This window comes from Camellia sinensis, chromosome 6, assembly GCF_055761805.1.
Source record: "Camellia sinensis isolate YWXY chromosome 6, ASM5576180v1, whole genome shotgun sequence".
Taxonomy (NCBI): Eukaryota; Viridiplantae; Streptophyta; class Magnoliopsida; order Ericales; family Theaceae; genus Camellia; species Camellia sinensis.
Genome location: NC_138966.1, coordinates 192,299,337 through 192,314,848, shown reverse-complemented (window position 1 = coordinate 192,314,848; position 15,512 = coordinate 192,299,337).

Genomic DNA, 15,512 nt, shown 5'->3' with positions numbered 1-15,512 from the left:
TTTTTGTTGGGAGAACTACTATTGAAGAACATTGCAATCTTATGATTCTCTTTATTCGAAATATATATCTACTGCTTATCCTACAATGCAAGTGTAGTATTGTTAATTATATTTTTATTTTCTTCAATAAAAAGTTTCATTATGTAATTAGGTTCTATGGAGAAAAAAATATATTGATTCAGAATACTATTATGTATTTTGTTTCTTCATTAAAAACTTTCATTGTGTGTGTTTTTGGAGAAAAAAAAAAAAACAAATCAGCGCTCATAATTTTGTGTGTGTCTATTTTTGGAAAAAAATCGGTATTTTCTGTATTTTAATTAAATTAATTTATAGGTTCTTAATTTTTAGGTTTTTAATTAAACAGTTTGACACCTATGTGCAATTTTTTAGAGACTTAAATAGTTTTGGATTTTTTCCTCTTTCACTTTTTAAGCTATTGTTTCTTTTTGTGTATAAATTCAGCTTTTTTATAATTTGATTTGTTTGTTTGTTTACTTTTGTGAGAACACTATTATGTATTTTTTTTATTATTCATTAAAAAGTTTCATTGTGTGTGTTTTGAAAAATAAATAAATAAATAAATAAATTCAGTGTTCTTAATTTTGTGTGTGTGTATTTTTTTGGGGAAAAAAAAAGCAGTGTTTTTTGTATTTTCATTAAATAATTTTTAGGTTCTTAATTCATATTTATGCAAGCTTCTTTGAATAATTTGGCACCATGGCGTAGTGTAAAAGAGACCCAGTAATCAAAGAAACACAAACATAAAGTCAACCCAGACAACACACATTCACATACATTATTTAGGATATATAGTTGATAGTTACTCACAGATCAATAAATGTAACGCCCTCAAAATAACAACATTAAACCCATCAATAAAGATATGCATTGATATGTAAAAGTTCCACATTCTTCCATTTTTCAGAGTTTCATTACAAAAAGTATTACATGTTAACAACAAAAGCAAATGCCCTATGGGCTTACAGCATTCCAAGTTAACACTTGGTTACAACAAAAGGGTACTAACTCGTTTACACATTAAGCCCTTGGCTTGAATTTACATGTAATACATCAAACATAAAACGACATAAGTATGCCCGCCTCTAGCCTCCCAAGCTATGTCCTTGGAGGTGGCATGCTACATGTACCTGAAAATGATATTCCCATATAGGGTGAGCCACAGCCCAGTAGAAATACACTAAACCAACCATGAACAATGACTAAAAGATTAGCAATTGATAGATGGCCAACACTGATACATTCACATAAATCACATTTTATGTCATCCGACTCATAAGTCCAAGTTACTATTCATTTTCCCTTTTTCAACAGATAAGCATGTTAGCTCTATCATTATTTCAACAGATATGTATAAAAACTATATCCCACATTCACAGATAAGCATATAAGCTATATCCACATTCTCAACAGATATGTATAACGACAATATCCCACATTCACAGATAAGCATATAAGCTGTATCCACACTTCACAAAGATAAGCATATAAGCTGTATCTTCACTTCTCTAGACAAGCATATAAGCTGTATCTACGGAGTTCATCCCCTATCTTCTCCCAACACTATCCAGTTTAGAGGTACATCCCCCATCTTCTCCTAAACCGCGGAGTACATCCCCCATCTCCTCCTCTACACATAACGTATACAAACACATTGGTTCTATATACAATCACTCAATACATATAGTTAATGTATTCTATCAACCGTCAAATTCCATGACACATTCCATTGATTAGTTTCCATTTGCCTAATCATCATGCATTGTCTACAACAATCACGACTATCCTCCACCGATAGCCCAAAGCAATTATTTCTAAACAGAAAATAAATGCACAAATGGATATTCAATCAACATTTCAATCCGGTGAGTGACAAATAATTCAACTACACCCTTTAACCCCATACATTCCCACTCTCAACAATTCCATTTCATTACCTTATTTCTCACAATTAATTATCCCAATTAATCAAACAATGTAATTAGGTCATTTTTCATAATTACCATTTCAACCCTTAGGTCCCATTTTCATCAATGATTCAACATTTATTCCATTTCTCTATGCCGAACATGCATCTAGGTTTATTATAAATAAAACCCCAACTTTTGTAAAATTACACAAAAGCCCTGAACTTTCACAAAATTACCAAACCAACCCCAACATCTCAAAATACTAAAATTTAAAGACAAAACCCATAGAGAGGAGTAGGATATCCCTACCTCGAAGTTTGAGCCAAAAAGGAGATGAAGACTCGAAGATCAACGTGCTCCAAATCCAAACTTTTTCAGATTAAGTCAAAGCTCTCAACGCCCTCTATCTTTTTAACAAAGGCCCTAGGCTAGATTCACACTATAGGGAGATCAAATCTTAGAGAGAGTGTAGGTTTAGAGAGAGAGAGTCTCGGATCTAGGGTTTGAAAGAAAAAGAAAGTGAAAAAAATTGATGTTCAAAAACGCTACTGTCTGCTGATATAAAACACGCTCGCTCGAGCGACCAGACACAGAAAACTCTCGCTCGAGCCAATAAGTTCTCGCTCGAGCCGAAAACTCAGAAGTGCGCTCGAGCGAAAGAATGCTCGCTCGAGCCAAGAAATGCAACTCTCAGGTCCAGAACCAGACGCAATCGCTCGCTCGAGCGAAGCCACTCTGGCTCGATCCACCAGACACGAACTCAACTCTCGCTCGAGCGACCAACTCCTCGCTCGAGCGAAGGTCCAAAAATCTGGGCAGCAGCACTAGGCTCCCAAACACAACCAACCTATAACAAACCTGCCCAACACATCCTATAACTCAAATACGAAGTAAAAAGGATGCAAACAAGATAATAAACAACTACCAATATCCACGGACACATGTCCGGATCACTGTACAACAAGGGTAAACCTGGGATCGCTATAATAAATCATAGATAAAACCACAAAAAACATAATTAATTAAAATTAGAAAATTTAAAAGAGGTGGTGGTGCTTCTTTCCTTGTCCAGTTGAAAACAACCATATGAAAAAACAAAGGTTTTTTTTTTAAGAATAGTTACAAATAAAGAAAATGGCACAAAAGATGATATCTATACAAATCCAAACAATTTGACTAAACCCAAAGAACTTGCAAACATTAAGTCCAGCTAAAATGACCCTATGTTGTTTCAAGATTGAAAATTTAAATCTGCCAAACAATAATAACCTTTTCCTTCAACATAGAATTGAAATCAGAACAAAATCATTTAAAACAAATAAACTGACCAAAACCCAAAATTCTTAACTTATTACACGCCACTGAATGATTTTTATTTTTTATTTTTATACTGATCATTCATATAAACTTATTGATCATTCTTAACTTATTAATAACTTTTGGTGTCCTCCTTGTCTATCTATTGTATGTTCTATTATTTGTATTTGGATTTCTTATTTGGGTTTTTCTTTATTCTTAAATTTGTGTGTGTGTGTGTGTTTTTGTGGAAATATATATAGATATATATGTATATATATAAAAAATGAGAGAAAGAATTGGACAAAACAATGAAGAATTGATTCATCACAATTGATATGTCACAATTAAAAAAAATAAAATAAAAAGAAAATTTGAGTGAGAAACTTTGGGCGAAAATAAAGCATATTGAACTCTATATGGGGGGAGGGGGAACTCTACAATAATCCATCAATAAGTCTAGAATACTTACAGTAAAAGTAGATAAGTGTAGATAAAGAATGACCTGAAAAGTTGTTTATTCTGAAAAACACAAACTCATAAAGCAACCTGCAAAAAAATTTACATTATTACATGAAAAGATACAACACAAAATAATGTTTGATTTAGTTGAAATATTTAGTATTACAGAAAGTATAATTAACATTATTACAAAAAAAAAAACGAAAATATATATCTGTAGGACCCTAAATTATGGGAAAAAGCCCCTAAAAGGCCAAAAGTTTTTAAAAATTGAATTATGGGAGGTTGCTACTAAAAAAAACACATAAGAGAAACAAAAAATAACACAACATGGGCAAAGAGGTTGGTTTACTTAAATTAGAATTTTACGTTGTTAAAATGAGCCACAATTGTACACATGCGTACTTTGACTAATAGAGTACAATAATAATTTTGGCTTTCTAATTGGCTTATTATATATAAAGGCACAAAATGTAAATATTATTAAAGTTTTTTATAAATGAAACTAAAAAATTTAAAAATTACATTTTGACATAGATTAACATAGTCCAAATCAAATGGAAAAAAAATCCCAAACTTTTTAAGTCTAAGTCTAAACAATTACACACATTTTATGCTTCACAATTTTTTAAATATATATATAAAAAAATGAATACAAACTTACAATATAAGTTTTTTTTTTTTTTTTCTTTTTTCAGAAGGAATCTTTTTATTTTCTATGAAAAGTATAATTAACACATTTTATGCTTCACAGTTTTTTAAATATATATATAAAAGAATGAATATAAACTTACAATATAAGTTTTTTTTTTTTCCAGAAGGAACTTGATATAACATGATGGATCTTTTTATTTTCTATGAAAAGTATAATTAACAGTAATACACCAAAAAATACAAATTGAAGACTGAAAACACTTACAATTATGTAAAATTTAAGAATAGTGAAGAACACTATATTTTTTAAACACACATTCTTTACACTACATTTTTTTTACACAACATTTTTTAATACACCCACAATTACACATGCGTATTTTTTGGGATTGAGACAAAATAAAACACAAAAACAAAAGCATCAAGGTTTAAAAGAGAACATTGAACATCAAATTCTGAAGTGTCGATAAGCATTTTGCTTACGGTCAAGAATAATGAAAACATGATAGAACATACAAAGAAGAATTCAATTACCAACTTTTTTCCTTAATGAGAACAGTCATTTGAAACCTTGTTTAAGTAAGCAATTGGAGTACAAACAATATCAAAATTAAAAAAAATAAAAAAATTATTTCAAACATTAAGACCAATCCGAACATGAAAAAGGGATAATTAAAAGGCCTAAGTTGTTGGTGTTGTTGTTGTTTTTTTTTTTTTTCCTCTTAGTAAGCAGGGATCAATCAAAGTTGCTGGAAATAACTTATATAATTGGTGCGTATTTTTAGAAGTTTATTACCTAAGTGTTGTTAGTTTGCAATGGTTCCAGCATTTCATCAAAAACCTGGTGGCCAAAAGCATAGATAGAGAGGTCCACATGCTTAAAGAAAAAGTTCCTTAAAAAGAATGACAGTAATGTTAAAAATGTTCTTCCAGTGAGTCTATGCAATAAAGGACTTCGTTTGATACAGTTTAAAAAAAAAAAAAAAAAAAGAGATTTGCTTGCTCATGCAAAAATCTCCCATTTCAGTGTTTTTAATTCGTGAATCCAGAAAAATATGTCTGGAAAACTCTGTTTTTGATTTATGGGTTTGTCTATTTTTGCTTCTTTGATCTTTGTTAACCAATATATATATCTATACTATTATGTATGTATGTATGTATATCAAAATTGATAATAAGAGGGAGATTTAAAAATGTATAGTTGATCTGGTTTAAGTTCTAGCTTGCTAAAATCTCTCTTTTTTCCTTCCCTATCACCTTTAATCATCTATTCTATTATACACACACAATTCAGTCACAATTCAGAGTTATACCATCACGATAATCATAAGAGAACTTACCAAATAGAAACACAACCAGTCATATATCCACAGGCTGCTTTCAAGTGTTATGAAGTTGCAGAATTTTTTATGAAGTTGCAGATTTTTTTTTTGCAAAATACAGTGCAGTTATTAAGAATAGTTCAGTGAATTCAGAACAAAATAGAAAATGCAATGATGCTATAACTGCGTGAGGACTGGAGACGTGGGAAGTGGGAAAGTGAATTGGTTGTTTCAATTTACGATTTTACCCCTAATTAAAACTGATGTAAGTGTAAGAAGTTAAGGTCATTTTAGGGAAACTTGGAAAAAAAAATTTGAGAAGTGGCTTCATGACACCAAAATTGGTGCTTGCTTTTAATAATAGAATAGATAACATTACAGGACCCCTTCAAAACCCTAGAAAATCCAAAAACCCCTTCTAGCAAATTTACAGAGGTGAAGCGGCGTGGGCACTGGGACGTCTAGGAGTGTGATTAATGTTGTCCACGTAACATCGACAATTTCACATAAATCTATCGGCGGCAGCGTTGATCATGTATTGGTGCAATGACAACAGGTATGGGTGTCTTCAATATTATTTTGATTGTTTGTAGAACAATAGGACATCAAGGTCAATGCTCAAAATTGGATGTTGTTTAAATGATATATAATGTGGGGTTTTAGGTGATGTTGTTAATATCGCGGTTTTAAGGGTTACCAGTGACACCAAATGTAATGTTGTGCATGTACGTAATGTAACAGACGCATAGTGTTTTAGTTAATGTTTGCATGATTAGTTGGTCTCGTCTAATATTATTATTTTTGCGGGTGTAGGGGTTACCAGTGATTACAAATGTGATGTTGTGCGTATATATAATATAACAGACGCATTGCTTTTATTTAATGTTGTTATGATTGTTTGGATCTCTTGCAATGTTAGTATTGTTGGAGGTCAGTATGAGGATAACATCAATAATGTAACACCAAATAAGTAACATTAACAATCCCCACAATTACTCCACGAAATCCTTAAAAAAATGGAAATGTTAAACCATATCTTATCCACATACACTCATATCTCCAAAAAAATCAAAATCAAAGTCAAATCTCAAATAAGGGCAAACAAGCAAACTCTAATATTATTAAATCAGATCAATAATACATACTACTAATAAAAAGGACTAATCGATTTATAAAAAAAAATGTAAGATTAAATGGACTAACATTTTTCCAGATGAAATTTATGAGTAATTTTTTATTGTTATATTTATAAAAAAAATTAATTTGTATACATTATGAACTTCACTAATACGGGCAAGGAAGTTCCAAAGTACTACGTTTTCTCTTTTTGGCAAACAATATTTGTATTTTTAAAATTTTTTAATCTCTTACATAAATTCACACTAAAAATAATATTTATATTTTTATATAAAGTGAACATACCAATTTTGTATAAGCAACAAAATAAAACTGTGTCACTTGTTTCTAATTTTAAGTAACACTAAATTTTATTATTTATTTGAACATCACAAATTATATATATATATATAAATATAATATTTATACTGTGAGGTAAAATGTATCACTATTTTTTCTTATTTATTTATTTATTATTTATCATTCTCTTTTGTTATTTTTATGATTATTACTTAATTAATTGTGAAAAAAAAAAATTGCACTCCATAATTGGACTCTTTAAATATCTTGGAAGTATTATAGTCACAAAGTCCATATTTTATTTACTATTTTGGACTTTTAGAATTTGGACTTTTTTGACTCCTTGAATTTTTGTATCTTTTTTGTATCCACGAAAGATTAGCCTTGACGATCTAGTCCGTCATCTAAGTATCCATATGTCCACATCAATTATTGGCATCAAGATACTCAGAAGAAAAAGACAAAATTGTAGAAGATAAGGCCTCTCTTCAACGATCAACAAAATTCACTCCAAAAAACGACAACAGCTACTGTAATTATTTGTGTCTGTAATTATTTACGTCTGTCAGTAGTAAGGTTTTTCCTTCACTCACTACTTTAATAGAGCAGATGACCCCTACCCTGCTCCATTAAACAAAAGCTGTGAGGTGTAACAAATTATAGTGTTAAAATTTTATCAAGATGAGAGGATTGAATGATGTACGATGGGGCCTAAAGCAGTACCCGACGTTATTATCCTAACCTTTTATTGATACGTGTCTAGAGTAATAGAAAGCTGATCATAAAAGGTGTCAAAGTCCATATATTTATTATGTAGAAATTTATAAACTAGGCTTTTGGACTTTTTGTTCAAAAATTAGATGTAAGGATAAGCCTTTGGTTTTTGTTTGTATTTCATCAAATGTAGTGTATAAATTGGCATTCATTCCAACGGATGGAGCAATGAAAAAATTCTCTCCACTCTTCCTTGCAAAAATTTCTCCAACTTCTCAAACCCTCGTTTAAAAAATTCTAAGTGTTCAAGTCTTTCATAACTTCAAAGTCTGTAACATAATCTTTGTAAGTATACAACATAGTAATATGAAGTGTGAGTAGTCTCTGTTTTTCCTTAGATATTTTAAAAGGGTAACTTTTCTGTTCTATTTTTTTTTTTTTTGAAAAAAATTAAGTTTATGGAATGTTTGCTTCCTTGCTCATTAATATTACATGCTTTGAACCTTCATAGTATCTATTGTTTTTTATTTCATTACTGAGTGATCTTAGCTGAAGAACCCGTGTGAGCCATGGTTTGGCATTGGTGGTAAATTGTTGGCAGAAAGGGAAAGGTAAGAAATAGAAAATAAAAATATATTATGTTAAACGAGACTTAGCTTCAAGGTGGGAGTACATGTAATGAAAGCAAACATTGCTTACAAATAGTTTTACCAAATAAGAAAAAGAATTTAGAATATAAGGAGAGTAACCTGAGTAGAAATATCAAAGAAATATTTTTCATATAAGAATTTTAAAATCAAAATTTTATATTTTTAGAAGAACTTAGAATTAAAATCAGATCTAGTACTGAGCTTATGCAGAAATTAGAAGATCAAAAACTAAGATATCAATTTTTGTTATCATGCGCCTCCAGTAAATCTCTAGTACATTATAGTTTGAAAATCACACAAATAAATAGACAGATAACTATAAAACAAGAAGCCTCACAGCTAGCTATACAACAGTTTGAGGATTTATTAGCATAAATGTAGAATTAATTAGAAAATTCTTAGCCCAACTTCAAAATAGTGGAAAACCACTAACTCACCCCAAAAATGGTATCAAAACAGTGTTCAGTTTTAGGACAGTTTAAGTTAGTCTATGCATTTTGCTTACGGAAATAGAGTAGTTTTTATTTTCGACAATTTAGTTATAAATTTCATATTATAGTAGCTTTTAATAATTTTAAAGTAGGATTTAATTTTGTGTATGAAAAGAGTAGAATATTGACATTTAGAACTCAACAATCATAACCATCATCTTAATATAGATAAAAATAAATTTCGTTGTAATTTTAAAGGTACTTTTACACATCAGCTCCATAGCGAACATAATTCTCAACTAAATAGTATTGCAGATCATCAGATTAATTTTGCAGAAACTATTAAAAAGGACGTAGATAAAATCAGTAATCTTTTTACTTCGTCTATAGACCATCTTCGTAATACTCGCAATATAATTAAAGACCAAGATAAAAAATTAGATTATATCCAAGATCAGTATAGTTCAACCTTACAAAAACGAATAGATTTAAATTTAGAAAAATTCTCCACCAAGCTAGAAATATAAACTCTAATTTCAACCATAAATATTAGTAACTTGAAGCAAATAGAGTTAGAGTTTAAGCAATTAATTGAAAAAATTCATAATCAGATACATCAAATAGCTAGACAAATAGAATAGATCAACCAAATTCAAGATAATTTAAAATAGAAATTTGAAATTTTAGAACAACTAATAAAATCTTAATTTATGCGTAGTGATAAAAAAAACTAATAGAGACTACCAGATTATTTTAAAACAAGCAGAAGACTTTCATAATAACCTAGAATGAATTAGTAGCTATCAAGGAATAAATCAGTCAGATAAAATATCAGTAAGACAAAACAATATAGAAATTTTATTTCTTATCCGATTGTGTGAAAAATTTGAAGAATTATCAGAACAACTACACAATTTAAAAAATCATTTAGCTTCGTTAAAAAGATTAATACTTCAAAAAGGAAAAGGAGTAGAAGGACAAGCAAGTAAAGCCCAATCTTGAATAAACGAAGAGGATATAACTAAATATTTTGAAAAGCTTAAATTACCAAAGAAACCTGCTTGTAGAACTTATAGAAAATAAAAATGTTTAAATAGTTAGTAAAAGGAAATAGCAGTAAAAGTATAATGAGGATGAAGATATTAAAGTAGAAGAATTTATAGATGTAGAACAACAAATAGAAAAATTTAAAAAGGAAAAACTAGAATTAATTCCAGCTAAATATGTATATAAGCTAGGAAAAATTCATAAAAAATAATATTTATTTAAACACTATGGTAAACAAATGATTAGTGTAACTCAAGAAGATGAAAAAATAGAGCTAAATTTAATAAATAGAGAAAGTTATAAATATGTTGTAAATGAACACCTCAAAAGGACACACTTAGGATTAAATTGTGATAGGAGTTAAGGCTTTAGTTAGAGAAGCTTTAGGAGCTAAAGTTTTTGTATGTCTTTATGATGATAGGTTTAATGATGTAGGACAATGTATTTTACGCAGCTATGAATTAGATATGAATTCGAAAGGAGGAATAGTTTATTTTACACCAGATTTCTTTTTATCGACTTCGACCTTTCATAAAAAGATAAAAATAGGAATAAAAAGTAGAGGATATAAAATGAAAAAAAGGAAAAAGAATTTATTAGTTTGCACAGGGTTTTTAGGCTTAGCAGTCTCAGAAAGCAATATCCATTATAGACTTACAAATGATCAAATTGTTAAGATATTAGGCGCAAAAGGAATAAAGGCACTACCACCTAAAAAATATAATTCTAAAGATAATGTAGCACTAGATTGGAATTTAGGAGATTTTCTAGGACAAAAGAGGTTAACCCCTCAAGATAATTTATTATATCAAAAAGTAGATGGAAGTTATTCAGTAAGATTTACTCAACACACATATGTAGCACCAGAAAAATCCGAAGATGATGAATTTAGTAATGTAAATAGAGAAGAAAGTCAAGATAATCATAGTGACATAAATCAGCTTTATGTAATGACAGAGGAAAAAATAATATCACAAAATAAGATATCTACTATTGATGAGATATATTTGAAAAATTTCACCCTAAGTGATATGAATAAAATATTAGATACCAGACACTATGAATATATAGCTAGGGGAGATACCCATTATAGCGATCCCGGGTTTACCCTTGTTGTACAGTGGTCCGGACATGTGTCCGTGGATGTTGGTAGCTGTTTATTATCTTGTTTGCATCATCTTTACTTTGTATATTGAGTTATGGGATGAGTTGGGCAGGTTTGTTTCAGGTTGGTTGTGTTTGGGAGCCTAGTGTTGCTGCCCAGATTTTTGGACCTTCGCTCGAGCGAGGAGTTTGTCGCTCGAGCGAGAGTTGAGTTTGTGTCTGGTGGGTCGAGCCAGAGTGGCTTCGCTCGAGCGAGCGATGGCGTCTGGTTCTGGACCTGAGAGTTGTATTTCTTGGCTCGAGCGAGATTTTCTTGGCTCGAGCGGTCTGGTTTGTTCTTCGCTCGAGCGAGTGGTCTGTCGCTCCAGCGTGCTTCTGGTTGCAGACCTGAGGGTTTGAGTTGTTGGCTCGAGCGAGCATTCTTTCGCTCGAGCGCACTTTTGAGTTTTTGGCTCGAGCGAGAGCTTCTTGGCTCGAGCGAGAGTTTTCTGTGTCTGGTCGCTCGAGCGACAAAGGCTTCGCTCGAGCGAGCGTGTTTTATATCAGCGGACAGTAGCGATTTTGAACTTCACTTTTTCACTTTCTTTTTTGATCAAACCCTAGATTCGAGACCCTCTCTCTCTAAACTTACACTCTCTCTAAGAATTGATCTCCCTAGAGTGTGAATCTAGCCTAGGGCCTTTGTTAAAAAGATAGAGGGCGTTGAGAGCTTTGATTTAATCTGAAAAAGTTTGGATTTGGAGCACGTTGATCTTCGAGTCTTCATCTCCTTTTTGGCTTAAACTTCGAGGTAGGGATATCCTACTCCTCTCTATGGATTTTGTCTTTAAATTTTAGTATTTTGAGATGTTGGGGTTGGTTTGGTAATTTGGTAAAAGTTTGGGGCTTTTGTGCAATTTTACAAAAGTTGAGGTTTTATTCATAATAAACCTAGATGCATGATTGGAGTAGAGAAATGGAATAAATGTTGAATCATTGATGAAAATGGGACCTAAGGGTTGAAATGGTAATTATGGATAACAACCTAATTACATTGTTTAATTAATTGGGATAATTAATTGTGAGAAATGAGGAAATGAAATGTTGATTGAATATCCATTGTGCATTTATTTTCTGTTTAGAAATAACTGCTTTGGGCTATCGGTGGAGGATAGTCGTGATTGTTGTAGACAATGCATGATGATTAGGCAAACGGAAACTAATCAATGGAATGTGTCATGGAATTTGACGGTTGATAGAATACATTAACTGTATGTATTGAGTGATTGTATACAGAACCAATGTGTTTGTATACGTTATGTGTAGAGGAGGAGATGGGGGATGTACTCCGCGGTTTAGGGAAAGATAGGGGATGTACCTCTAAACCGGATAGTGTTGGGAGAAGATAGGGGATGAACTCCGTAGATACAGCTCATATGCTTGTCTAGTAAAGTGAAGATAGAGCTCATATGCTTATCTTTGTGAAGTGTGGATATAGCTTATATGCTTATCTGTGGATATTGTTGATATACATATCTGTTGTAGAATGTGGATATAGCTTATTTGCTTATCTGAGAATGTGGATATTGTTGTTATACATATCTGTTTAGAATGTGGGTGGTGTTTATATGCCTATCCGTTGAAAAAGGGAAAATGAAAGGTAACTTGGACTCATAAGTCGTGTGGCATAAATATGTGATTTATGTGAATGTATCAGTGTTGGCCATCTATCAATTGCTAATATTTTAGTCATTGTTCATGGTTGGTTTAGTATATTTCTACTGGGCTGTGGCTCACCCTATATGGGAATATCATTTTCAGGTGCAGGTAGCATGCCACCTCCAAGGACATAGCTTGGGAGGCTAGAGGCGGACATACTTTTGTCGTTTTACTTTTTGATGTATTACATGTAAATTCAGGCCAAGGGCTTAATGTGTTTGAGTTAGTACTCTTTTGTTGTAACCAAGTGTTAACTTGGAAAGCTGTAAGCCCATAGGGCATTTGCTTTTGTTGTTAACATGTAATACTTATGTAATGGAACTCTGTTAAATGGAAGAATGTGGAACTTTTACATATCAATGCATGTCTTATTTGTTGGGATTAATGTTATTATTTTGAGGGCGTTACAACTTGGTATCAGAGCGTACCGGGTTCGAATACTTTGGGTACGTGGGAAGTGATTAGTATCACAATGGGTTTGTCTCGCTTGATAGAGACTTAGATGTAGTATCATATGCAATATGCTTAATTGATAACATGCTTATGTGACTATGTGGGTATGGGATTTAATTTCTAGGATGTTGATTGGATCCTTGGGTTTCTGGGAGTCTTGTTGGAAAAGCACTTGATCAATGCTATTTCTAACCGGAACTCTAGTAACGCCTCGGGACTATCATTATTCGGAAATGAAATTCGTAAGTGCTTATGTGTTTATGTGCTTACGTGGAGTGAATTACAGTTGTCCATGCATTAGGACGTGAGTGTTTAGTTTCGGCACATTTGTGAATGTGCTAATGTTCTGTGTTACCTTTATTAGGATGTCAGGACGAGGAAGAGGTGCTAGGCGTGCTAGACCTGCGAGGCAGGAAGTACCGTTACCGGGTGAGATTCCGGCAGTGCAGGAGGGGGTTGGCCAGGCCAATGTGGCTGAGCCAGTGGGTTAGCAGGCCATGGGTGCCTTGGCCGGAGAGATAGCAGGAGCTTTGGGTATTCTTAGAGCTGGGAATCAGGCATCTGAGGCAGGGCCTTCTTTCTTGAAGAGGGAGTTTTTCCGGTCTAATCTGGATGAGTTTATCGGGGATCCGAAGGAGCCACTGAAGGCTGATGAGTGGCTAGAGCAAATGAGTAAGACATTCGAGATGCTTGGCATCGAGGACGGAGCACTGAAAGTGACCTTGGCATCCTTCCAACTGAAGGGAGATGCGGGTCAATGGTGGAAGTACGAGAAGGCTCGTGTTGGTGGTACTTGGGAGGCGTTTATAAATGCTTTTCAGGAGAGGTTTTTGTCTGCAGCAGCTAGGGAGAAGCTGATGGATCAGTTTAGCCGGCTTAATCAGCAGGGCTTGTCAGTGGCCGAGTTTAAGGCTACTTTTACCAGTCTGTCCAGGTTTGCACCTGAACTGGTGGCGTCTAAGGAACGTCGTTGCTATGAGTTTGAGCGGAAGTTGAGGCGGGGCCTCAAGTTGAGAGTTGGTGGGTCTTATATCCGAGAGTATAGACACCTAGTGGACGCTGTAGCTCATATGGAGCTCATGATGCAGGAGGAGGATGAGGGGCAGAGAGGCTCCAAGAGGAGCCAGGATGGTCAGGGCGATGGCAGGAGGCAGAGGGGTTCTAACCCTCAGCAGTCGCAGGGCGGTGTTGCTAGATCGACCTTCCCAGTGCCGAGTGCAGGCTCCGGGAGAGGTGGTCAGGGGGATTTCACTTGTTACAAGTGTGGCCAGTTGGGTCACAAGGTTTCTGTTTGCCCGCAGAAGGGTGGGAGTCAGAGAGCTGCTTCTTCTTCAGCTAGACCGCAGAGTTAGAGTTTGGGCAGGGGGCAGCCCTTGTCTTGTTATCAGTGTGGACAGCCTGGGCACCTGAAGAGGTTTTGCCCACAGTTGAGTGCCACTTCGGGAGCGTCTGGTTCCAGGCAGACGCAGGGTTTTCAGCCAGCTCAGTCTGTGCAGGCCTCGAGGGCCAATCCGGGAGCTTCGTCATCCCAGTCTGTGCAGCAGTCTTTTGCTCCGAGAGGTGAGCAGGTAGACCATGGGCCTACGGGGCGCGTGTATGCTGTTACCGCGCAGGATTTAGTACCAGCTCCATCAGTAGTGAGAGGTACTTTTCTGTTTTGCAACTCGGTTGCTAATGTGTTGATAGACACGGGTGCATCTCATTCTTTTGTATCTGCTGCATTTGCATCTGTTTTGGAATTGGAGTTAGCACAGTTAGCATCTCCTATTTGTGTGGTATCGCCTTTGGGTGGTGAGTTGATCTTGAAACAGGGTGTTAGAGGTTGTGATATAGAGGTCGCTGACTATAGGCTTCCTTTTCCGTTTGCTGTCATGCCCATGAAGGGTTTTGATGTTATTTTGGGTATGGACTGGCTATCGTCATACCGGGCTGTTATCGATTGCTACCGCCAGAGGGTCACGTTATGTACCTTGAGCGGGGAGTGGTTCCATTTCTTGGGAGACCGGGTTGGTAGTGTTTTGCCACTGGGGTATGATTCGCGAGGGCGAAGTGAGCTTAGTAGTCTACTTGCTAGCTTTGAGAGTGGTGAGAGTAGTGAGACCCAGCTTGTATTGCCGAGGGTGGTTTGTGAGTATTCGGATGTCTTTCCCGAAGATCTTGTTAGTTTGCCACCTCACCGAGAGATAGAGTTCTCTATTGATTTAGTGCCTGGTACGGCGCCGATTTCTATGGCACCTTACCATTTTGCTCCAGCAGAGTTGGTTGAGTTGAAAGTTCAGCTCCAGGAATTGCTAGATAAGGGCTTTGTTCGCCCTAGTGTTTCGCCGTGGGGAG